The sequence below is a fragment of the Protopterus annectens genome, chromosome 8.part0 (assembly GCF_019279795.1).
Source record: "Protopterus annectens isolate FY-2018-M chromosome 8.part0, PAN1.0, whole genome shotgun sequence".
In the NCBI taxonomy this organism is placed as follows: Eukaryota; Metazoa; Chordata; order Ceratodontiformes; family Protopteridae; genus Protopterus; species Protopterus annectens.
In genome coordinates, this window is record NC_056741.1 from 57,365,522 (window position 1) to 57,393,517 (window position 27,996).

The window sequence follows — 27,996 nt, forward strand, 5'->3', positions numbered from 1 at the left end:
GAATCAACACCTGCCCTGGAAGAAGTAACTCCTTGAAAGCCAGAAATGCGAACTGGACTGCTAACATCTCCTTTATGTTGATATGTAGATGCTGTAGTCTGGCAGGCCACTTGTCTTGTATCCACTTTACATTTAGATGAGCTCCCCAAGCAACGTCTGAGGCATCTGTCGGTAAAATCTGACTCGCCTCTGGCCGGGTCACAGAGAGTCCCTTGTTTAGGTGACATTCCTGAGCCCACCACAAAAATACTCTTTGAAGGCAAGGTATTATTTGAATGACAGTGTCTAAATCCTGGCAGTGCTGTGTCCATACATTTTCGAGATACCATTGTAACTTCCTCATATGCAGTTTGGCATTGGGAAGCACCAGAATACAAGATGCCATGAACCCTAATGCTTGAAGGACTGTCTCTGCAGTCAGCACGGACTGATGAGATAGTTGATGGAAGTAAAGTGACAGACTCTTTTGTTTGTCCGGGGTTAAAAGGCCATCTGGGCTGCTGTATTCAGTCTCACACCCAGAAAGCACATGTCTTGAGAGGGTACTAGACTGGACTTTATTTCGTTCACAGAATACCCTAGGCATCTTAGCACTGCTATAAGATATTCCAGATGCTGTAGAAGGTCTTCCTTTTCTTGAGCCAGAATCAGGCAGTCGTCTAAATAAGGATAGATTTGAAGTCCTTGTAGCCTGAAGTAAGCTATCACTGGAGCCAGAACCTTTGTGAATACTCTGGGCGCAGCAGATAAGCCAAAGGGCAATGCAGAGAACTGATAATGAGAATCTCCAGCTTGAAACCGCAGATACTTCCTGTAACTTAGCCTGATATGCACATGAAGGTAAGCTTCCTTGAGATCTAAAGTTACCATCCAGTGATCTTTGCCCAGCAGGGGTAAAAGCTGTTGTAACGTCAACATCTTGAACTTGGGAATGTCCAGATAAGTGTTGAGGAGAGATAAATCCAAAAGCAGTCTCCACGTGTTCCCCTTCTCTGGTACTAGGAACATGCGAGAATAAAATCCTAGGCCCCTTTCTGACACAGGGACTGGTAGAATGATGTCCAACACCCATCTGTCTTGAGTAATTAAATCCCAATTTCCTTTGAAAAGAGACAGTTGTCCTTCCAAAGGAGCTGCCAGACGAGAATCTACTGGCAGTTGAAAAGGCAGGTCATTGGGTCTGTTTACGAAAGGACTGACCCCTGCCCTCACCAGAAGTCTGAGCAGGTGAACTCCCTGTTCTAGGCCTAAAAGAACCTTGAGCCCTGCCCCTACCACGTCTAGACCTACCCCTAGACTGGGAATCATAAGCAGGATATGTCCACCCCTTAGCAGGCCAATTTCTACTAAACTTCGGTGGCTGTACCTGCAAAAAATCTTTAACAGTTTGCATAGACTTAGCTTTGTCCTCCATTGTCTTTAAAACTGCTTGCACAGGGGAACCAAACAACACATCAGACTGTAAAGGAGCATCCAAAATCCTTGTCTTAACATGCTCAGCCAAATTTTGATCCCTCAACCAGGCATGCCTGCGAAGAACAGAACTAGTGGCAGCCACCCTCGAGGAGGCCTGCACAGCATCAAAACCACATTGCAAAGAATGCTTGCCCACTTGTTCAGACACATAAACTAAATCCAGCAAGTCTTTACAATCAATACCTTCCGCCAAAGCATCCACCTTAGATTCCAATTGTGAAAGGAGATAATTTTGATATTTCAGCATGTGAAACTGACAATTTAACGCTCTCATGGCTAGAGTGGAAGAAGTATACACTTTCTTACCCCACCTATCTAACGCCCTTGCCTCTTTGTCAGTGGGAACAGGATTTTTAACCACAGAGGCCTTAACACCTTTAGGCCCCTGAGAAACAGTTTCGTGGTCCGCCCTAGGACTCTTAAACAAATACTTATGAGCTTCGGGCACCCTATAGTACCTATCAGGTTTAACAGGAGCAGGAGGCAAAGAATCAGGGTTCAGGGAAGCCTCTGCAAAACATCTTCCACCACATTCAACACAGGAGGTATAGCTAAGGGCCTATGCTGGGGTAAAACAAGAATTCCCTAAGCCTCTTCCTGGAATCAGAGTAATCCTGGCCTTCCCATTTAAAGTGCTCCCTCATGGAATGCAGAGTCTCTGAAAATGAAAAATCCTCAGGAGGAGAAGCCAAGGAGTGGCATCATCCACATCAGAATCAGAATAATGAGGATACTCCTGCAAATCTTCCGCAGAAGATTCAGAAGCCCCTGAACCCTGTTCAAAACTGTCAAATTCTGGTTCCACTCTAGGCCTCTTATCAGGAGGGCCCATAGAACCTCTAATCATAGTAATCAAATCTTCTGCCATTTTAAGCATATGTTTCTTAGGTACAGAACCAGAATGGCTAGGAGAAGCCCCTACTGAAGCTGAAGTTGGCCTACCTCTAAAAGAAGTTTTGGCAACAGAAGGAGAGGCTCTAACTACTTTGGGAAGAGAGGGAAGAATAGTTACCTGAGAAGCCCCCTCAGCCTGGCCTGCCTCCTGAGAGGGTACATCCTGTAACAGTAAAGTTTCTGCCTGAGACTCTATAGAAACTCCTGGCAAAACCTCTGGCTCCACTGAGCCATCTAAAGAACCGACGTCTGGGACTGCCGGTTCATCAACCCTAGGCTTCGCTGTTTTGTCCTTGCGCTTCCTGGATGAAGCGGGCGTCGGAGCATCCAACGGCATTTTATAATTGCAACGCTTCCCAAACACTAATCTGGCACAGTCTAACCTCCTCTTAATAGTGCGTTTGTTAAACTTAGCACAAGAGCGGCAACCAACAACGTCGTGCTCAGGCCCTAAACAAGGTATACATAATGTATGGTAATCCCTATGAGGTATTTGTTTCCCACAAGAAATACAGTTATTCACTTTTTCTGACATCCGGTTAAATACTGAGGCAAGAAAAAACAAAATGTTCCCCAACGGGTACTTAGCCAACTCTGATTCGGTCTGAAACTCCGGTTTGAAATATTTCAGAACGCCAACCTGCACTCGCAAAACTGCTTCTGCATCGGATCACGCGGCAAAAGACTGAGGATATGACGCCGGTCATGCGCATTAGTACCCTGACGTACTGACGTCAGTCTAATGCGCCCTGACCGACGTCAGCCTTATACTCTGGTATTCGGGCCGACTGGATGCGGACTATACCCAATAGTAAGGACTGCAGCAATGGAAGACGAAGAACATCTAATAAATGTCATACATACGCTCTGCACACTCACTAAAAACATCACAAACATTCAAACCTATTAAAACTAGATATACAGTTCAATACATGCAAAGAAAAAAAAAACAAATTCTAATGAAAAACTAAGGAAGAAACAAAAGCTGTGTAACCGTTCTTGTATAACAAATAAAAAGACAACACTACACATCAGTTTGAACAAGGAACAAAACAGAAAAAAAGAATTTTATGCATCAAGACCCATCAGTGTCACAATGGTCTTGTTTAAAACAGGTTTAAGGGGAAACCCTCTCATTTAAAGCTGGTTCAACATGTGCTTTCAGCAGTAAATTCCATCTCTGTTCACATACTTCAGTTCTGTTCTTATTCTTATCAAATTCCTTAGGATTACGACTCATTAATTCTAACACAAAAAATTAAAGCAATGGCTAGTTCCTTTCAACATAACGTGCTTGGCTAAAACACTGGTGTTTTTACATCTGGCTATATCATTTAAGTGTTCCAAAATCCTATCCTTAAACAACCTATTGGTTTTCTCAATATAAAAGGTACTGCATGTGCAACAGGTAGCAGAATATACAAAGTCCTTGCTTTTACAATCAGCGTAAAAGTCTAAATTAATGGTGACACCAGAAATGTGTAAACTAAGTACATGTAAAGATATAATCACAAGCTTTACAATTATGACATCTAAAGGTCCCCTTCCTTTCTGACTCTGGTATCACAGAAACAGTTCCTAGAACATAATTAACTTTTTAGGGACAAATTATTTCTAAAGTAGAACTTCGGTTTAGAGTTAATGACTTGTCTAACCTCAGGATCTGCTAGTAAAATAGGCCAATTCTTCCGCAGCATGCTACAAACTAGCCCAAAATGACTAGAGTATGTGAACATAGGTCTATTGGTAACACAATGCTGTGAAAGTATAGTATTAGCACATCTATGTTCAGCTCTCCTTGAAAAATAAGGTTTACCTTTAGTGCTTCTAAGGGCTAAGGTTGTAGTGTTACATTCTTCTACAATAGACCGACTGTAACCCCTACAATAGACCGACTGTAACCCCTTCTCCACAAAATCTTTAAGGCCAACTGCAGATCATCCTCTTTGTTATTTGACCTAATTATTCTTAAAAACTGGCCTTTCAAGATATTCCGTTTAACGTGGCATGGATACATACTTCTCAGTAAGTGTGTTCTTTTTACAGTGTTTCTTGTATATACATGTTGAAATATGTAGATCTTGGCTGCATATAGAGATATTCAAGAACTCCAAAGATTCTCTAGAAACCTTATAGCTAAACCTCAAAAAAATCAGTTGTGTAGAAAGTCAACAGATGCCTTAAGCTCTTGTTAATTATCTTTCCACATATGTCGCCCACAAAACGCCTATAAAATCCAAGAGGAAGAAAATGTGTTACCATTCAAGACCAGACTATTTTCCCGGTTAATGCCCATAGCAACATCAGTTTTCTGTAGATAAAAGTTAAAAAAAAAAATAAAGACTTATTCTCAAGTATAATCTCAATCAAGTAACACAATAACTCAACCTTAGTGGTGGAAAAATCAGTATGTGAAATCAGAAACTGCCTAACATTATCAACTCCAGTATCATGAAGAAGAACGGTGAGCAACTCCAGTATCATGAGGAATAACGGTGAGCAACTCCAGTATCCTGAGGAAGAACGGTGAGCAACTCCAGTATCCTGAGGAAGAACGGTGAGCAACTCCAGTATCCTGAGGAAGAACGGTGAGCAACTCCAGTATCCTGAGGAAGAACGGTGAGCAACTCCAGTATCCTGAGGAAGAACGGTGAGCAACTCCAGTATCATGAGGAATAACGGTGAACAACTCCAGTATCATGAGGAATAACGGTGAACAACTCCAGTATCATGAGGAATAACGGTGAACAACTCCAGTATCATGAGGAATAACGGTGAACAACTCCAGTATCCTGAGGAAGAACGGTGAGCAGCTCCAGTATCCTGAGGAAGAACGGTGAGCAGCTCCAGTATCATGAGGAAGAACGGTGAGCAGCTCCAGTATCATGAGGAAGAACGGTGAGCAACTCCAGTATCATGAGGAATAACGGTGAGCAACTCCAGTATCATGAGGAATAACGGTGAGCAGCTCCAGTATCATGAGGAATAACGGTGAGCAGCTCCAGTATCCTGAGGAATAACGGTGAGCAGCTCCAGTATCCTGAGGAATAACGGTGAGCAGCTCCAGTATCCTGAGGAATAACGGTGAGCAACTCCAGTATCCTGAGGAATAACGGTGAGCAACTCCAGTATCCTGAGGAATAACGGTGAGCAACTCCAGTATCCTGAGGAATAACGGTGAGCAACTCCAGTATCCTGAGGAATAACGGTGAGCAACTCCAGTATCCTGAGGAATAACGGTGAGCAACTCCAGTATCCTGAGGAATAACGGTGAGCAACTCCAGTATCCTGAGGAATAACGGTGAGCAACTCCAGTATCATTAGGAATAACGGTGAGCAACTCCAGTATCATTAGGAATAACGGTGAGCAACTCCAGTATCATTAGGAATAACGGTGAGCAACTCCAGTATCATGAGGAATAACGGTGAGCAACTCCAGTATCATGAGGAAGAACGGTGAGCAACTCCAGTATCATGAGGAAGAACGGTGAGCAGCTCCAGTATCCTGAGGAATAACGGTGAGCAACTCCAGTATCCTGAGGAATAACGGTGAGCAACTCCAGTATCATTAGGAATAATGGTGAGCAACTCCAGTATCATGAGGAAGAACGGTGAGCAACTCCAGTATCATGAGGAAGAACGGTGAGCAACTCCAGTATCATGAGGAAGAACGGTGAGCAACTCCAGTATCATGAGGAAGAACGGTGAGCAACTCCAGTATCATGAGGAAGAACGGTGAGCAGCTCCAGTATCCTGAGGAATAACGGTGAGCAACTCCAGTATCATGAGGAATAACGGTGAGCAACTCCAGTATCCTGAGGAATAACAGTGAGCAACTCCAGTATCATTAGGAATAACGGTGAGCAACTCCAGTATCATTAGGAATAACGGTGAGCAATGAATTCACATCACGTGTGACAAAAAGACAAGCATCATCATACACATTTGAATCAGCCCAGACATGAAGATCTTCTAGAAAGTGTTACCACAGTGTTGAAAGATACCAAAACCTATCTAGAACAGGTCCAAGTATTTTCTCCACATAAATGGATAAGAGCTGAGTGACTCATCCGCTGCTAGATAGGATAGGTCTTCTCAGGTGGCTTCTCAGGATTCTTATGAATTTTAGGGAGCCCATACAAAATAGGGATAACGGGATTATCTACAGTAAAATAGTCAAACAACTCGAGTAATCAATCCTGTCATCAGTTTGTAGACCAAAAAATGGACCATTAATAAAGCCATCTACTCTATATTAAGCAATAAAGTCACTCAACATAATAGACATCTGCTCCAGATAGAGATCTCTGTCTAAGACAACCACATCTCCCTCCCTTATCTGCAGAGCGCATTTCTAGATGTCTAGCTGCCTGCAATTCATGCGATGCCTTCTTCTGGCCAGGAGTCGAGCTATGGTGACTATGTTCCTCTGTTAATATGTCTCTGATTTCTTTCACATACTTCAATAAGAGCTGCCATCAATGGATGTAGATCTGGGGTGTACAGAGGGGGTTTCTTAAAGAAAGAGTAAGTAGACATAACTATTGTTCAACAAGGACAGGGAGCCATTATGGGTAAACAGCCTCAGGTCAAAAAGGGAATCTGCTACAGGGATACATTACAGGCAAACAGCCTCAGGTCAAAAAGGACATCTGTTAAGTCTGAAGCTTGTGAAGGTATGAAAGGGAGCCCTTTATTTAACAAAGAAAGTTGATCACAGGTAAGATTATATGAAGAAATGTTGAAGACAAGGTTACTCCTTGCCTGTTTCTCATTCTCACTGTGCTGGAATTGTTGCAATACTGCACCTCTCCCCCCTTCTCACACGACTACATGAGCAATTCTCTCTGGAGTCCCTTGTTATTGGTAAAGGGGATGCTTTTGCATGACATTTGGTAAAGAGGATGCATTTGCACGACATTTATTATTTTTTTTTGTTACATCTGTACATTCAAGCAAGTTCTCGATATTCTTTCTGCTTCTACATTTAATGCATTTATCTATATTTCTGATCAGGTTTGAAGCATATAGAAACCACTTGATTTTTTTATGATTATTGTGTTTGGAATACGTTTAACATATTTGACAATGGGAATATTGTTTTTATTGCTATGTCTAACAAATGGTAGACTGCTTTTATTGACTGAGGGTTTTTTTTATTGTTTTTTATTAATGTCATCACATGATTGCCGAACTTTCGGTGATTGGTTTAGTTTTTATTTTAAATAGTACCTAGACAGTGTTCTGTCATGGTCTGATGAAGCAGAGGTTACTCTGAAAAGTGCTTACCTTCCGTTTTAATAAAGTTACTTCTATATATAGTGATTTAAAGTCATGTTTGGGAGGAGTTTTTGTTACTGTTTTGGATTTGAGTGCTACGTTTACTCCAACCTTAACTGAGAGGTCTACTTTTTCTTTTCTTGAAGTCTCAGTATGTTAAGGCTGCAGTTTTTGGTTTTAGGTCTGTTGTGATTTCGGGTCTATATTATGTTATCGAAAAGTGAGGTCGAACTGCATGTACATTGGAAATGCAGTTCAGCAAACTGTTGACAGTGAGATCGCAGTACAGTGATGATTGGAAAATTTGCCCTTTCGTCATTGTAGTGTGATCTCGAAGTTGATATATATAATTAGCGGGGGTGCAGCCCCCCACGAGTGAATTCACTGAACTCTATTTTCGATGTAGATGCAGTTCAGTGAATTCACTTTTCGATTACATAATACAGACCTGTGATTTCAGTGTTTTTTGCCTGTAGGTGTCCAAGTCCTATCTGCAAATCTGTTCTACGCTGTGGCTGAATTTCCCATTTTTTTTTAACTAATTTGAAAGCTTATACTATGTTTCTGAGTATAATATTTGGAGTTTTCTCCCTGGGCCTCCACTATAAAAGGTTGCTGTACCTGGCTGGTATTACCTTGGAGCCAAATGCAAATAAATATTCAAAATGGTTTCCTTATCAAGTGTTATGTGAACCAGTACAGACTTGCAATATGTTAAAACTCGCCTGTGGTTTTAAGAAATAACAGTCATGCTCAAACACCTATTTTACTGTAACTCTTCAGATATGCCATGGAAAGGAGCATACACTGTAATGTTGGGGTCTGTATACATTTGCCTTTCTAAAAAGAGTGCAGTTACTCTCTTTGGGCTTTCAAAATGGATCCATTTAGAACTATAGAATCATTGTGCATGACTGTACTGATTTATTCAAAAACTTAGCAAGTTTAACAGTCAATATTAGAAACACAACGTGATGCAATGCCCATGATTCATGCTCCCAGAAAACCTGGAGTGCTCCGATGTAAAGCCGAGAAGGAAATGGAAGATGGCAAATCCATGTATCATTAAGAATTACAGCCAAACATTATGGGTAAACATCACAGTACAGTCACTGCATTGTGGGTAAACATCACAGCACAGTCACTGCATTATGGGTAAACATCACAGTACAGTCACTGCTGTAAACAATAGTAGGATTTGCATGTGTACTGAACTTCAAGACCTGCAAGAAAGAAAAAGAATTACCCATAATTTACAGTTGAGGTAATTGTTTCAGGAATGCCAAATATTACTTTTCCTCAGTAAGAGATGCACACTGGGATTTGCTGGCAAACAAAGCTAGACAACTAAGCTTAGTGTTTTGTACAATGAATATGCTGTTCGGAAGGCACAATTTGTAGGACAGCATAATTTCAAGTTTAACAAAAACAAATGTAAAACCAACAAACAAGTGACAATACATGGGGTCATTCTAATGTCAGTGGCTCTGAAAACTGACCCAGAAAAAAGAAATCATGTAAATGTGGAGGTCATAAACAGACATGAGATGGAATAAGAGCTTGAACAAGTTAGTTATAGATGCATTAGCAATGAAATACTTCAATGTAAAAAAGTAGTTTTTACTGGAATCGATGCCATTCAGAACAGTATAAAAGATGGGATCCTACAGAACTGATCGAATTACTACAGGTCAAGAGCATTCACAGATGCAAAAGATATTTTAACAATATTTTCAAGAAAGAAACTTCTATCAACTGTATGGATCTAAGAAATTGCATGAATATGTTTAAAAAAGAAATTCAAGTAGAATCAGACCATAAACATTTGAAAATCATGTTCAGAGACTTTGTACAAGGCACATCTGAGAATAACAGAAGTATGAAGTATGATCTGCAATGAAATACAGACCACAGCAGCAACAGACCACAGCAGCAACAGACCACAGCAGCAACAGACTACACAGACTATGTGCTGTAGATCACATTTTCCAGACATATAAACACCTGCAAGTAGTAAGATTATAACATTCTTTATGTAATACTGTAAAAACCAATGATAAAAGTGTAAAATTCAGGAGGCATACCGATGCTGTATTAGAATCATAGTTAGTGAAAAACATTAAGAAAAAAAGATGACCTGATGTCTTCAATTCAGTTTTATTTTAATATTCACGGAAAATATAGAGCTGAATTCCAGTAGTGACTGTGCATGGCATCTAACAGTTTAGCCTCACTGCACTGAAGGTTTAATTCAGCTCCCTAAAATATCATCCCAAGAGGCATACCTTAGCATGCCGAGGTACAGAATTCAGTAAGGAAACATTATGCTCAGGCAAAATAATACAATTCAGAAACCGTCTATGCTATAGAACCACATTACCCTTCAGGGTTATAGTTCAAAGCTGACAGAGGACTTGGCGAGTCAGCATAGTCCAGCCAAAGTTCTCAGGCAGAGCAGCTCCGGCTGTATGAATGAACTGGTAGTACAGGGCAGGATGCTTGCCTGCAATAGCCATTTCATCTTACAGGTGCAGCTGCCCTGCTACAATGCTCATTTAGTGCTAGTGTCCTCACTGCGCAGCACACAGGTGAATGAAAGGATAACAGCCAGTATGCACCTGCATGTACCATTTCCAGAAGGAGGGATAAGGGTGCAAAGGCCACTATACCACTGGGCAGTTGCATCTGTTTCTAAAAATAAAGTGACACAGGTCATCCCCTGGAGGCAGTAATGGTAAGCCTTGCACCATCTAGTACTGAGCATGCATGAGGTCTCAGGTAGCCCCCACCCCCCACCATACTCTGGTTAGGGTTACCACCTAGCCAATTTTTTTCCAGATTATCCAGAAATCAGAACTATAGTCTGGAAAACAGCAGAAACTCCAGTATTCTGTTTAGCAAAACAGAATGCTATAGTTTTGTTATATCACCAACTTTTTTTGCTTTTGTAAAAAATAAAATTAAAAGGTTTACCTTTACAACACCGAATCGCACTGGTGCGATTGCTCATATGAGCAAATCGTAACCACGAAAATCAAAACCGCGACAGTTTTACATGTTCGAAAATCAGAAAATCGAAAAACAGATTCACTGATTTTCGAACATAAATGTTGAAAAGCAAATGTAATGAAGTGTATAGCAGGGGAGCAAGCACCCCTGCACCCCCCCATGTGGGGGGCTGCACCCCCCCCACTTTAATATTTATTTTAACTCGGAGATCGCACTACAGTGGGGAAAGGGATTTTCCTATTCCCACTATAGTGCAATCTCCCTAAAAATGCCGAATCTGCAATGAGTAAATGTCACTGTGCATTCGCTCATTGCACATTTGGACCTTTTTCTGTTCGTTTGCAAACTTTGCAAACGGCCTTTCGGACAATTGCTGTTCACCCCTTGTGCAAAACGCCACATGAAGGTAAACCAATAAATGCATTGCTACTGCGATGCAATCAGGTCAGAGACCAAGAAAAGATGTTCTCTGCCTCACTCTGACATAGCCATTTATGTCAAAATGGGTGCGAGTAGGACAGAGTGGGTGTAGAAAGGGGCAGAGATGGGCAGGGATAGGTGCAGTACATGGAGTGTGGTTATCAGCCACAGCCCAAAGGTAATAGCTCTAATAGTTATGGCTTTATCAATCTGCACTATTAAGATAACTTTCCAGCAGTTCATCCCTCTAAACTGTTCTCGATTTTCATGGACTTCACTGATTTTTGACTCAGATTTCATCTGTGTTCCTCTCCCTCAAAACTGGTAATTTTTTGGGGAAAAGGTGGTGAATTACACTTAAGAATTACAGACTACTTTTACTTCAGAAAGGTATACTAATTCACATCCTCTTATTCTATTAGCATCTCTCATTAATAGTACTAATATTTTAACATCTGTCCTGATTTGTTGAGCGCAATGCAGTAGCTATATATAAAATTATTATTTATTCACAAAGATAGGATGTCTCTTTTGTGTTTATCATCTTTTCTGCAATTTATCCTCACTGTCACTGGGCATACCCTCAGAATATCATGTGGGGTACTTGTCTAGGATTATGCCTACAGTAAAGCATTCTGGGTAAATACAAATATATTTCAATGTGAAGACCTTTATTTACATTGTGATTACAGAATTACAACATCAGTCAGTTTCAAATGAAGGCACTTTTACTCCTATGACTAGTTAGGAAAAGAAAGAGCATTGTTTGTACTTCTAATGTGTAGGACCCTTATCAGAAATGACTGACCAGATACTGGAATTCCACCCTGAAAATATGATTTGTGATTACAGGAAGTAACATACGGAATTCCAAAACTTAGTCACCTCTATGTTTTCACCCCCCCCTTTGCACTCTGGACATGGGGGGGGTTGTCCCCCTCAGTACCTTACAACTCAAATGGTAACACTACAGGGGGGTGCCCTAAAAGGAGGGAATACGGAGTACAGCCCTTGGCAATTGAATTTAAAATTTCACTGTTCTGAGAATTGTACTTAATAGTTTTAATGGGCTATACTCTCTCTGCAGTCCGTACCTCCTTACTTCATCCCATGTGGTATTATATAGGTCAGTTTATAGCTACAAAAATATAGGCAGGGACTGCCCTTAAACACATGCAAAATCTGTTTTCTGCACCAGAAATGCTCCAGCAGAAATGTTCTAACCTATAGTGTGTGTGTGCGTGTGTGCATGTGTGTGTGTGTGCGTGTGTGTGTGTGTGTGTGCGTGCGTTGGAGGGTGGGGTTCAACTTGCTGTGGGAAGGTGATGCTTCTTCTTTAGGTACCTTTTCTTCACATGACATTCAGGTCTGGTGCATGTTATGAATTAAAAGTCCAGTTTTCTTCTCTTGCACCCTGCTCTTTAAATCAGCATCTGTCCTGCCCATATAACCTCCAGCCAAGTAGCATCCACTTCAATAATTGCAGTTAGAAAGAGACTTTAGATCACATCTGAACCAGCAGTGCTTGGACTTTTAATAATGAAAAACACTTCTGGTAGGTATAACTATGCAAAATGGATTTTTTGAAAAACAGGCAAATGAGAAAATCACCACAAATATTGTTCCAGTTAAACATATTAATTTAGATCTGTGGTTTATAAATGCCTATGAACCTATTTTAGTTCAGCAGTACTTTATCCAGAGTAGGAAATAAATGTCAATATTCAAAGGCATTGCTGGGGGGGGGCTTAGGGTACCATGGCTAGCAGATCCCAATTGGTCTTCAGTGCACTTGCGGTTAGATCTGAAGTGCTGTGGAAGTCTACACAAGCCTATACTAATAGCTGCTAGCTATTTGCAAGTCCAAGGGGAGGAGGAGATTTTTGTGTATGCCGCAACCCTTAATGTAAAGTTGGGTGGCATGATGCGACAGCCGGATCAGGAGACATTATCTGGTGCAACAACCAGCTACATCTCTGGACATATTGCTGCATTTCATGGATGCAAACAAGTAGCTCAGTTATATTAACAAAACAGGCCGCTAGAATGAACAGATAACTCTTCAATGATGGAAAACTAAAGATTCATAGTGGATGGCAAGCTGGACGTTTTTGCTATGAATCACAGGAGGACACAAGAGTGAAAGATCCCTCCAGCAGGTCAGCAACTTCACCTACTTTCTTCAGTGAGAGTTAAACATCTGGTTATGTAGGGTCATCCTACAGCACCAAGAGAAACCCCCTGATTTGGGGTCTGGGGGACACAAGTGTGGTGCACACAGATACTAACAAGGTCAGGCTTTTCAAACGTTTCAGCTGCATCCAGAGCCATCCAGGCTAAACTAATATTTTCTTGCACTCATTTTAAACCGTGATCACTACTGTTTTGAGCATTTGTTAAAGCATTTATTTCATTTTGCAGCAAAATAGTCATTTCTCTGTTTGCTGGCTTTTCTAGTTCTGTTTGCCTCTAAACTGTCAAGGATGAATTAGCCAGGGACTTGTTAGAGCTACTTTTGCTGTGTTTTTACATTAAAATTTCAGCAGCATCCATCTTATAGCAGAAAAGGTTACCTGGTCTCTCTGAGTTGGGAAGCTCTCCAGGGATCTCAAAGTGTGGTCATTTATTGGCTACAGGGCATAGGAATCAGTTTAATTATTTTTCTCTAGTATAAATCAGGCAAGTTTGCACAGAGATGCCCACTGCACAACAGTAGTTAGCAGTTCCCTGTATAGTAGGAAATGCCTAGGCAGTAAAATTTCCCTAAAAGTTTGGATTAGGTCTGAAACCTATTGAACAGCTTGGCATTGTGTGGAATTAAGCTTAGAGAAGCTAGCGTGTGCATTGAATAGCACTACCATATCCTAACATTATACAACATCCTGCCCTTAACCCCATAAGCTACAGTAGGAGATCCCTGTTAAACCCCAATCCTTAATCATAAACAACCACCCTATTAGAGGACCAGACAGGTCACTCCAGAACAAGTACAAATATGACACGGTCACTGTCCATGTTGGTGTGAATGACCTGAGGTGTACCTCCCTGGACTACATGGAGACATGGAGGAGCTCTCTGATCATGTAGCCCAAGCCGGCATGACTGACCCTGAGTAGCATCCTGCCCTCATCAAAAATGATACCACGGTATAGAGAAAAAATGATCAATTTCAACGATTGGCTAAGCTTCTGGTGTCATTCAAAGGGGATCTAGTGTCTGTCAGCCTGGGATGACATGCTCGACAAGCCACTCTGCTTCACTACAGACGGCTTGCCCCCGTCTCCCTTAGGCTTTTGAATACTGGCCAAGGCTCTTGCCACCCCCATACTGCCTGTTTTAGGCAAGGCTCAAAAAACAAACCCACCGCCGTAAATAGCACAAGTAACAAAAAAACTGAAGGTAATGCTACTCGGTGCCAGAAGTCTAAACCTCAAAATGCACGCACTTGTGGCACTCCTCAGTATGGAGAACATCGATATCTGTGCAGTAACAAAAACCTGGGTTTAAGGCTCCAGAGAGCACCCCAGCACTACCAGGCTACAACTCATACATTTCAGCCACAAAACCCAGACCGAAATACAAAAGGCGGGGGAGTATCCATATTCATCAAGGATACCCACACCTCTAGGTTAGTAGCACAGCATGATGCTTCAGAGATCATCCACGTGCAACTAACAGGCAAAACCGCTACTCAAATTATAGCTTTCTACAAATCACCCATGTCCCAGGACCCCCACTCTGCATTCCTGGAAACACAGGGAAACAAATGTCCTACCAAACACCCTGATATTGGGTGATTTCAATTACCCAAACATTAACTGGGAGAACTACTCGAGTACAAACTCCCTTGCCCAACATTTCCTAGAATTTATAAACTCAAAAGCCCTGGATCAACTGGTCAACACCCCCACCAAAGGTGACAACATATTGGACCTGGTCATCACCAACATGGGCAACTGGTGTTCCACACCAGACATCAACCCCTCGTTGGTTAGATCTGACCATAAATGAATCACTCTGGATATCCACATTCCGCCAACACCCCCTAGTCAAAGAAACCACCGTGAAAAACGTTTCAAAAGCAAACTTCACGTTACTTAAGACTGAGGTGGGAAGTTTCAAAGGCCCCATGCTAAAGGATAACACTGTCCAAGCACTCTATGGGCACCTGCAAGAATGCATGGATCATGCTATCCCAAACATAACCAAGACTCACTCCTCCAAGAAAAGGAAACAAGTCTGGTGGACCCCTGCCATAAACAAGCTATACAATAGGAGGAAACTAGTACAGAAAATGAGTAAAATCCCAAAAAGGAAGACATCCCTGATAAGTATCAGCAAGAAACTACGTCCCCTCATAAAATCATCAAAGGCTAGCTTCGAAAGAAAAATTGCCATTGACTCCAAATATAACCACAAGGAATTCTTTAGCTATGTTAGTAACCATGGACATAATGTTTCCATTTCTTAACATTGTGATAACGCTGTGGAGTGTACTGGCTAATTGCATCTCTATAAACGCCAACCTACACACATGCATTTCATCTAAATCACTTTCCTCTCTTAATACTTAACTAGATGCTGCTTTGAGGCACATAGTAAGGCTGCACTACCTAGTTTATGTTGTAGTGTATATTTTTAAAGACTCTAGCGATCTTAAATATTTACTGTTTATTACGTGCTAGTCTCTCTATTGGTTATATAGCCTGGGAACGCTGTGGAGTGTTCTGGTTAAGCGCCAATTCACACACGCGTATCACAAAGTACAGTACTAAAGTGCTTAACTATGGTCGTTTCAAAACGCATTGTATTGCAATATCACCTCGCCTATGTTGTAGTGCCTATTTAAGTGCGTGCAATTACTTTCCTTGCTAGTGTATTTTAGATTTACTTACAGATCCTTACATTTGTTATATTCACACTTAGTTGCTTTTTTAACTGTGTGCAATTCACCTCTTTCCTGCTTGTGTCTTTTAGATATATGCACAGAAGCTTACAGTTGTATTTTTTTTAACCACTTTTAGTTGCATTTTTAACGGGAACAAACTAATAGCCAAACTTTTTACTCACTGCTGCTCTGAACATTTACAGATCATATTACTGCTGTTGATCAAATGCGTCTCCCTATTACTAATACTATTTCTCTCCCAACTTCCTCTCCTGACTCCAGCTTTCTGGCCCTGTATTACCCTCTGTGGATATGCCTGGGTGGATGCCTAGACCTAAATTAAAGTTAATTCAAGTTCAACCAATTTCTCAAGCAATTTTTACAAACTCTGCTGCTGCATCATTCCCTTTATCGGACTTGAACCAAGCCTCTCCTTGAAGGAACCAAGGAAGTATGTGCATCAGCTGCTTGCTAAACCTATACTTCTATAGTTATTTAAGTCCTGCTAGGTGTTGAGTACGCTTTCTTGCCAGAAAAGCCAGCAGCCAACCCCCCCTTTTATTCTGTATCTCCATACTTCCACCTCACATAGCTCCCTGACCTATACTGACCTCCTCTCCCCCCAATTCAATCTAGTCCAGAGATTGCCTTAGTGGAGCCACAGGTGCATTTTAGCATCCATCCACTAGATGGCACCCTCTCCCCACTAAACTAATCTCAAATCACTAACTCTTGTACTCTTTTTAAGCTCTAATTTGTACTTTCTCTTTTAAAACACCATAAGCTCTAACTTTACTTTCCTCTCCTAAAACACCATAGCCCACTCTATCAGACTATATCCCTGTCCCCTGTACTTATCTGTCTGCAATCCACACTACACTGATAGGTTCTCGATCTCCCCTTGCCTCCCTCAGCTCAACCCGCTCTGTTTGCCCTACGGGCTCACTCCGCTCCCCTACCCTGCCCCCAAATTCTCAACCGCCCCCAGCACCTCTTCCTTTATTCCTCACTAACCACACCCACTGCTCCAATTATCCAACCAATCTCCAGTACCCCGGAAACTCCCATTCCCTTATCCCGCCCACTTTAATCTTCACTTACCCCACCTAGTCTACCCCACCTACCCAATCAGTTTCCATTACTTAAACACCCCCAAACCAATACCATATCAAGATTACTCAACTTCCCACTCCTTTCTCTAATATAAAAGCCCTACCAGCTCCACCATACACACAACAATCTTGTATTCTCTAATTTAGTAACTACTTACCAACTCTCAACAACCTCATCTCATTATGCTTTCAAAACCTTCACACATCTCCTTTCTACTACTACTTCTAAACATTTCCTTTATTTTCTACCTCACCCAACCCATTAATATTTACCACTCACAATCCTTCCACATAACCAACCATCCCACCTCATCTCTCAAACACACACACCCCATTTTCTCCACACCTATATCCTATAAAAAACAGCTTTTTCCATACAAATCTCTTACCTCACATAGATATTCTACTCCCACAGTAACTAGCAAATCTTCCAGAATCATAACGGAGCCCAATATATACTCTAAATATTCCAATTACCTCTCTAACTTTATCCTATATCTAATTACCACCCTATTATTAGGAGATATCCATCCTAACCCAGGTCCCCCCACCTCAACTATTAACAAGTCCATATTACTTCTTTAAACTCCCAAAGCATAGTCAACAAAATCCCAAACCTGCATGCCTGGCTTACACACAATACACCTGACATCCTATCCATCTCTGAAACATGGTTAAAACTCCATATAAAAGACTCTGAAATAATCCCACCCAACTATTCTATCATTAGAAAAGATAGATCTCATAAAAAAGGGGGTGGTGTAGCTCTCCTATACTCATCCTCACTATCAGTTACTCCCTATAATAAACCCACTCCTCACTTTAATAATGCTGAATTACTACTAACATTACTTCAAATCAACAAACACAAGCACATATGTATAGCTTCCCTCTATATCCCCCCAGGTGACAATATTTCTACACTTGAAGACATCCTCTCCTGGCTCTCCACCAACATTAGCAATGAAACAATAATCCTAGGAGACATGAATATCAACTGGGCCTCCATTCAGTCTCCCTCAAACCCACTTAACATTAACCTCTACAACTTTTCTCAGCTCAACTCTATAACCCGCCCCTCATAAAAAACTCTCCAGTGGCAGTGTCCTAGACTGGATCTCCGTCCCTCACCCCCATTATTTCTCTGACAGTGGTACTCTTCCCGATCCTCTTAGTGACCACTTACCCACATTTACACATAGACTCCCCTTACCCCATTCATCGTACTCAACTGTATTACTACTCGTAACCAAAAGAACTTTAGCCCTACAGCTTTTTCAAACTCTCTAAAAGCAATAAATTAGAATAGTCTAAAAACTCTTCCACTAGAAAACGCAGTTGCCCACTTCAACTCAACCTTCTTAAACCTCCTAGATCACCATGCTCCCTCAAGAAAAAAAAAGAATAAAAACCAAAACTGCCCCTTGGGCTTACCAAAAATACACTTGCTACAATGCAACAGATAAACTCTGGACATACTACCAGAAAAATAAGACCCCCCCTCATCCATAATGAATACAAAACACTTTGAAGCTCATCACTGATCAACAAAATTACTTCTTACTCCAAAACAATAATAAAACAAACCCTCAGAAATTCTGGTAAGGCATCTCCACTCTCCTAAATCCCAGTAAACCAGACACCCCCACCCCAGACCCAAATGCTACAGATATAGACTTGGCTACTCAATTTAACTCTTTTCATTGATTCCATATCCAAACAAACCTCATCCTTCTCTAACATCACTACTCTCTCCCATTTACCCCCACCCTTGTCTATTTACCCTCTACCATCAACCGCTACTTCACCCCCACTCTCGTCTTCTAATTCTCCACCCTCCTCCTCTTATTCTACTCTCCCTTCATCACCTACACCCCCAAATACCCCCTCTTCCCACTCCCCATTTTTCTTTTTAAAACCTATACCCACATCTACCATAAAAAAACTCCTTCAAAAACTGAAGCCATGCTCAAATGCTCCTGGTAATATTCCTTCACAATTCCTTAGCATAGCTGCCGAAGCAATTGCCTACCCCATTAGTATTTTAATAAAACGCTCTATCCAAAACAGCACAGTACCCCTAATTTGGAAAGAGGCCTTTATCATAGCCTTACATAAAGGAGGCAGCAATAACAAAATCACTAATTTCCATCCCATCGCTATCCTGTCTCCCATCTCTAAACTCCTTGAAAAGTGTATCCAACTACAACTCCTACCATATATCTCACTGATAACCACCTATTAACTCCCACATAACATGGTTTCAGACCAGGCCACAGCACTATGACAGCCCTCCTCTCCTTCCTGGAAACTGTTAAAGCCCGAGACTCAGGTCATATTGTTTCTACCCTTCTACTAGATCTCCCTAAGGCCTTTGACACAATCTCCCACAACCTTCTATCTAAACTCTCTAAGCTTAACCTATCTCCTTTGTGTCTGAACTGGTTCTCCAGCTACTTATCCAACAGATATCAAGCAGTAAAATGGAAAAAGGCCACCTCCTCATTCCTTAATACCCCAACTAGAGTGCCACAAGGTTCCATACCGGGTCCCCTCCTCTTTAATATATTTATTAATGACTTCTGCAACTCTATCCCCTTCTCTAATATCATCCAATACGCAGATGACTCTTTGCTCAGCCACTTCTGTCCCTATACTTCTAAAGCTAACTCAAGATGCTTTCTCAACCACTGAGCAATGGATGATAAAAAATCACTTGGCACTCATTGCCTCTAAAACCAAATGAATGGCATTTACCCCCTCTAAAGTCACCTCTTTCAACAAAAACACATTTTGTATTACTAGTCATAACAACACTACTCTGGAACTGGTATCAGAGACCAAGTTACTCGGTGTCTAAATTGACAATCAGCTTAAATTTAATTCCCACCTACAACTAAATATCAAAAAAACCCATCAAAAACTAGGTATGCTTTACCGACAAAATTATCTTACACCAACCACTAAACTCACCCTCTCTACATCTTCTCATTCCCTCCCTTCTCTATGGAGCTCCACTCTTTACCAATCTACAATCCACTCTGAAAACACAACTCTCCTGTTGCTACAACAAAATAGCCAAGTTTGCTTCTAGCCATAAGTCCTCCACCCACCATTGTTCCTCCCTCCACAAACTAAAATGGCTAGAACTACCCAATCACCTTACCTATACCCAAACTCACTCTAGCACACAAGCTCATTTTCAACCCCTCACTCTGTCCTTCCCTTTCCTCTGCCTTTAAAATGCACCTACCTGACAGAGTACTAAGATCTAACAACCAAAATCAAATCTTCTAGAAGTGTACAAACCAGTTCGTCCCCCAGGCAAACATAGTCTATCCTTTAGCCTAGCATGACTCTGGAACTCCCTACCACCATCCATTCGTACTACTCCTAGTTACTCTATCTTCAAAAAAACTCTTCACTCATATCTAGTATCCCAGTGGGAATGCTCCTGCAGCCACCCCACATAACTTGCACTGCAAATTTTCATCTTCTCTTATTTTCAATAACATTTCCTTTTACCATCTCTCCCATCTCATATATTGTTGTAAATTACTCAGCTAATTGTAAATAATTCTCAGTTACACCTCTTACTGCAAGTTTCCTAATATGCATTAACATCCCTGTAAATATTTTGTAATTATTCCTTTAAAATTCTGTATTACCTATTCGTTTATCATTCATCTAGACCATTTGTAATATTTGTCCTAGTCTAATTTCAGCTGTATATTTTCAATCTATGACATACAGTAATGTTAATAGTCTTTGGTCTGCTCTAATCTATAACACATGTAAACGTATAATTTTCATCATATTGTAACCTTGATTGTTTATGGAGCTTTTCTCCCCAGGACTCCATTGAAAACAGGTTCACTTTGGCCCAATGGACTATCCTGGTAAACCAACTGCAAATAAATAAATACATAAATAAATAAATAAATAATGTCAAGAATCTAAGTGGCAATTCTCAGATCTGCTCGGAGTTGGTGCAGAATGGCACAAAATACACTGAATTGACTGATATAGCCAACATCCTGGCAGACAGGTTCTTTGCAAACTTCACCCCCCTCTCATCCCCAAAAGGGCCCATAACTATTCCAGAAGAATTTAGTGCCCCTGAAATCACAGACACTCAGGTTAAAACAGCCCTCTCCAAAGCCAAAAACACAGCATCAATGGGACTGGACGGTGTCCCAGGCTACATCCTACACGAGCTCAAAGATGAACTAACCCCTCACCTAAACACACTGTTTAAATTCAGCCTCTCCACAGGCTGTGTGTCCACAGAGTGGCGCACAGCAATGGTTATTCTGCTCCACAAAGGTGGAGCCACAATGGACCCCATGAACTATCACCCTATAAGCCTGACTAGCTTGGTCTGCAAAGCTATGGAGCGCATCATCATGGATCTCATTAACAGAGACATTGGAAACTTCCAAACACTGAACCCTACCCAGTTCGGCTTTATGGGCAGATCATGCCTCCTAAACCTGGTGGATTTCTTTGAGACAGTTACCAAGGCTATAGATGAGGGAAAGGTGGTCCACACAGCATACCTAGACCTCACAAAGGCCTTCAACACCATGCCCCACTTGGGTATTATAGACAAGCTCACCAGCCTGAAAATAACACCCTATGTCACGAGATGGGTTGCCAACTGGCCCTCGGACAGAACCCACATGGTAAGAGTTGCGAGAGCTAGGTCTGACTCTAAACCAGTTACAAGTGGCGTTCCCCAGGGCTCAGTCCTAGGACCCCTCCTGTTCAGCATATACTTCTCAGAGGTACAGGCAAGCACAGGATGACTATGGCTGACCAAGTTCACAGACTACTGCAAAACTAGGGGCTATAACTGATTCTCAAGCTGACACAGACATCCTCCAAAAGGGTCAGAGACAGATACCTGGTGTCAAAACCATGGCCTCAAGCTAAATGCCAAAAAGTGCATAGTCATCCCCTTTGGAAAAAACACAGTACACACAAACTATCACATAGGTGGTAGCCCCCTAAATATGGAAGATGTAAATAAGAGATCTGGGGACCCAAGTGGATAGTAACCTCTCCTTTGATAATCACATTGCCAAAGTGGTTAAAAAAATCCTTCTATGTGGCCCACCTAATCACAAAAGGGTTTGCATTCAGATTGCAAGAGGTCATTGGGCCCCTCTACGCATTACTCATCAGACCCATCACAGAGCACAATGCCCCATTTTGGATGTACCTTACAAGACACCTGCAACAACTGGAAAGACCACAGAAGTACCTCACCAAGAGGATCACTGGCCTCAAGCAGATGTCCTATGCAGCTCGACTGACAAAACTCCAGCTTTACTCAGTTGCATACCTCCTACTCAGAGGTGATTTCTGCCTGACATACAAGACCCATGTCCAAACCAGAATTGGACATGCTCCACCTAAAGAAAACCATATCCCCTCCAGCCACATGCTCCAGGGATCTAAACCTCACCACAACAATAAATAGGACGTGCTGGAGGGATAGATTCCTGTCCCAGAGATTTCCCATGCTCTGGAACAAGATTCCAGTCTACATTAGGCAGAGCTCCTTGCTAACCCTCTTCAAGAGAAACTTTGACGAGTGGATGGGAAACAGAAAGTTTACCCCAGGGATAACTTCAATGGCTCTGCTGGACAAAGGGGGTGGCGAAAGCCAACACATTCCGGCTAGGCTTATAAACGCCTTTGGGCAGATAGCAAGTACCTACCTATGAACCTATATGCAATTTCTAATGTTCTGTGGTTAGCTTGATAGATTCGGGCATTCTAAAGCAATATAGGAATTGTCTCACGTTCTCAGACAACCAGTTAATCATTAAAGAAAATTAACAGTATAAGAGATATAAATACACAGCTTCCTTGGGAGGCAAAAGTCTTGTATACAAACTAGGGTGACAAGAATACCCACACTACATTCCCCACACATACCACTCGCAACACACACAGATTGTTTTATGCAAAGATACTTAAAAGAAACCACCTTAAATCTCAAAACCTCCAAAGGCACCTAATAGCAGCACTGCTCCAAAGCAATCACTAAGGCGCACACAAAATAAAGACCAAACATAGTACATAAGCCCACACCCAATGGCCCCCAAGTGCAAAGCCCATAAGACAAGCATACACTTCGCCTAATTTGTCATGGGGACTCCATTGTGTGACGTATGCACATGTCCACTCACCCGGTTGGACAAGATAACGGTTACTTGCCTATCTGGAGCTAGGATCCACAATATTATGCGCACACACAAGTCACTACCTCCCAGGTACCAATATGATTCTATTCATAGTCCATGTGAGTATAAATGACCGAGGTGAACCTCATGGGACTATATGAAGACAGAGATAATGGATCTTTTGGAGTGTGTGTCACAGACGTATATGAGCCTTGCACTGAACAATATTCTACCATCAAGGATGATGACAAAGTATGTACATAAAATGATTGATTTTAATAATTAGCATAGTTTCTGGTGTCACTCCAGGAGGATCAAATATCTGTCAGCATTAAAAGACATTGCCAATAGACAGAGTTGTTTTTCCAAGGATAGGCTGTACCTATACCCCTCCCCCCTTAGGCTTTTGGATACTGGCTAAAACTATCTACTCCCTTAGAGCCTTTTTCAGGAAATGCGAAAAAGACAAAAAAAAAAAACAACATACAGATAAAGTTTCCAAGTGACCTTAAAAAAGTGTTACTGCTTAGTGCTAGGAGCCTAAACAAAAAACTCCATACCATTCAACCCCCCTCACTCTGGAGAATGTAGACATCTGTGCTGTGACACAGACTTAGTTAAAAATCATAGAAAATTATCCAAAGTGCAACGCTACAGTGCCTTCCACACATTTAGACCAGCAGCAGAGATAGTATGGAGCTCACCCATGTGCAAGTCACCATACAGAAGGTCCCTCACCATATCATGATTATTCTCCTAGAATCTCAGGACTCATCTAAATCTACTAGAAGTACTCACCGGCCACCCAAACACCCTATTCTAGAGTGACTAACTACTCCCTCTACAGACTGGGAAACTTGCGCTGCCTCAAAGTCACATTTCTGTACTGGTTCTGTTGCATTGTATCCCAATATCTCATCCTCACTAGTGAGTTCAGATCACAAATCTGTTTCCTTTGAAGTAAAAAACCAAAAAAAAAAAACCCTTCAAAACACAGTTAAACCAGTAAGAGGAACTATTCTAAGGCAAGCTACATCATATTAAGTGATAGCTTGTCATATTTCAAGTCTCCATCAACCCAAAGACCACAGCTACCTATGCAGAATTAATTCCATGTGAATGGTTCCATAGAGGCTGCCACACCTATCAGAAATAAACCCAATAAAAAGACTTAAAAATCCCACTGGTAGAATCCTCTCCTAAACAGGGTATATAATAAAAGAAATTATGGCCAAAATCAGGAAGAGCTACTTCCTTAAAGAAAAGTAGTCTCTTATACAACTAAACAAGGAACGAAGTAGTCCAACAAGGCCAACTACAAGGGTCAGGCTAATCTTGCAGGCCAAGGACAATCACAAGGCCTTCTTTAGCTATGTCTATAACCTTAATGGTAATATGCTGGTGTGGTGAACAGTACAAACTTCATTCAGGATGACATAGCAAATCTACTGACTGATAAATTCAGCTCAACCTTCACCCCCCCCCAAGCTCCTCTGGGTGAAGCCTTCTGTAACACTTCTCCCAACTATTAGCAGGGACCAGGTGCTGGCAGCACTTGGCTAAAGCCAAGAACACTGCCTTTGTGGTCCCGACAACATCCCCAGTTGCCTCCTGAACAGTCTAAAACACAACTTATCAGGACCACTTGAACTCCAACTACAGCCTGAAAAAAAAGCTACATTCCAAGTGAGTGGAGGATCACAACAGTTATTCCCCTCCACAAGGGTGTACCATCAACTGACCCATGGAACTACAGACAAATTGGTTTAACAAGCTTAGTAGGCAAAGTTATGGAATCAAATTAGAATGGAAATAAACAAGGACATTGGCAACTTACAGACCCTGAAACTAACCCACTTTAACTAAGGGAAGGTCATGCCTACTTAACCTGGTTGATGTCTTAGTGGGTCATCAAGGCAGTGGAGGAGGGTAACAGTGCGTACTTGCTGTCTTTACATTGCCAAGGCATTTGATACAAACCCCCACTCAGACATGGCCGCCAAGCTGCTTGAGGTGGGCATAAATCCTTACCCAAGTAGCTGGACTGCCAACTGGTTCAGAGACAGGGCCCACGAAGTCAGGACTGGAGAGAGAACCTCCACCAAGACATCACTCACCAGCAGAGTACCCCAGCTCTCCACGCTAGGGCTGCTACTGTTTGGTATCTATCTCTCAGAAAGTCAAGGCTAACGTTGAAGGTCTTTGGCTCACCATATTCACAGATGACTGTAAATAGGAAGCTATTATAGAGTCCACCAAAGAAAACAATATCTTGCAAGAAGGTTTAACACAGACAAATTACTGGTGCCAAAGCCATGGCCTAAAACTCAATGCCAGAAAATGCATTATAATTCCATTTGGGGAACTGTTAACCTAAGTTAAATTACTCCATCAATAAAATACCTCCAAGAATCAACCTAATAATAAGGGACCTGGGAACATATGTAGACATCAATCTAGCCTTTGAACAACATGTAGCTAAGATAGTAAGAAAATCATTCTATGTTGCCAACTCATAACTAAGGGTATTGGCATCCAGGTCCAAGGAAGTTCTAGTACCATTCTACTCAGCCCTTATCAGATCAATCACAGAGGACTATGGCTCACCAAGTTCGCAGACGACTGCAAACTGGGCGCCATAATCGACTCTCCAGCTGACACAGACATCCTTCAAAAAGGTCTCACAGAGACAGATAACTGGTGCCAGCGCCATGGTTTAAAGCTAAATGCCAAAAAATGTATAGTCATACCCTTTGGCAAAAACAATGTGCCCACAAATTACCACATAGGCGAAAACCCATTAAGTACAGAGAAAGTTATTAGGGACCTGGGGACCCAAGTTGATAGCAATCTCTCCTTTGAAAACCACATTGCCAAAGTGGTTAGAAAGACCTTCTACATAGCCCACCTCATCACGAAGGGTTGCACATCTAGATCAAGAGAGGTAATCGTGCCCCTTTATTCATCCCTCATCAGGCCCATCATAGAATACAATGCCCCTTTTGGGATGTACCTTACCCGACACCTGCAGCAATTAGAAAGACCCCAAAAGTATCTCACCAAGAGGATCAAGGGTCTCAAACAGATGCCATATGCTGCGCGGTTAAAAAAACTCCAGCTCTACTCAGTTGCATACTGCCTACTTCGAGGCGATCTATGCCTGACATGCAAAGCTATGTCAAATCCAGAATTAATGGACATGCTCCACCTCAGTAAATCTACGCGGTACTTGAACCTCAGCACAGAAATAAATAGAACTTGCTGGAGGGACAGGTTCATAACCCAGAGGCTCCCTTCGCTCTGGAATAGAATTCCAGTTCATGTGAGGCAGAGCACCTCACTGAATCTCTTCAAGAAGAATCTCGATAAGTGGATGGGGGATCGTAGGTTTGTCCCAGGGATTACTCCCGTGTCACTATTAGACAGAGGCACAGTAAACTAAACCTTTAAAAGGGCACAGTATACTCAAATCAAGGGGTGGCATAAGCCATACAGAATCGGGCTAGGCTTATAATTGCCCCAGGGCAGATAGCCTAGTATGAACCTATGAACCTATGACACATGGCATGTACTTAACCAGACACCTGCAACACTTGGAATACCCATAGAAGTTTCTCACCAGGAGAAGTCAGGGCATGGATACCCTGTTTTACCCTAATCATCTAAAGGCTTTTTTCTAGGCAGTCTCCTACAGACTACTGGAAAGGGGAAGCTTTGCCTGGCTTAGAGAGCTCTTTCAGGCCCAGTCCTGATGGATCTATTGCACATGTGCAAAACAAACACCAGCAACACTAGATCCAGGTATCTGAAGTTTCTTTGTAACAAACAGAACATACTGGAGAGACAGGTGTGTGTCCAAAGGATCCCTGCATTGCGGAACAGGTCCCCCCATCCATGTAAAACAGAGTCTATTGTCCTAACACCCCCCCTCATACATATTCCTTAGTTACCACCCTAGTTACATGTCTTCCCTGTAGAGATGCCCATGATGCTCTGGATTTGAAAGGAGTTTGGGGTGCAGGACTAGGCTTTTAAAGGCCCAAGGGGCCATTAGCCTTGTAACAGCCTATGAACCTAGGACAGAACCTTAGACCATCGAAGCAAAACCACTTAAGTATTGAACTACATAGCAACAGATCATTTTGAAGACCCCACTAACCATCCTTCTATATAGTGTTTTGCTTTCTGTCCTGTTCTAAACGTAAAACAGCAATCCCAGCTTCACATTTTATTGGGGATCTTCTGTGGTTTTGATGCATCTGAATGGAAAAAAAATGAAGATGAGGCAGAGGGAATGTGTAATTGTATGGGGTGAAGTAAGCCAAAGGGGACACCAGTGCAAGAGAAATGATATTCAAATTCTATGGAGATTCAGGTATCACTGTAGTGGAAAACAGGCACAGTACAAGGGTTGGAAAAACATCAGCTAATTTCCCATGTTGCTACAAGGAGCTCCCTGTCTCAAGAGATGCACTTGTTATGGCTAAAAGGAAAACTACATCCTAAAAACACTTCCCAGAGGGTCTTCTCCTCCATACAGAATGGCCTTCATACTTTCACATATTAAAAAAACATGGCTTAGCATTTACTTACCATCTGTACAAATGTTTCAACCCTACTCACCTTCCTCAATGCACACTCACGCTACAGCCTAATGAAATCTCAACGTTTTCTTAAGTAATTCATTCCCCTTTTGCTCTTAGAGCACATTTGAAAATTTCTG

The 27,996-nt window shown here is 41.8% G+C and overlaps 1 protein-coding gene across 1 annotated transcript in view; it reads right to left on the minus strand.

Moving 5' to 3' along the window:
* Positions 1 to 27,996, minus strand: part of LOC122807972 — a 157,328-nt gene that overhangs the window by 12,055 nt on the left and 117,277 nt on the right. The gene's annotated exons all lie outside the window — the stretch shown is intronic.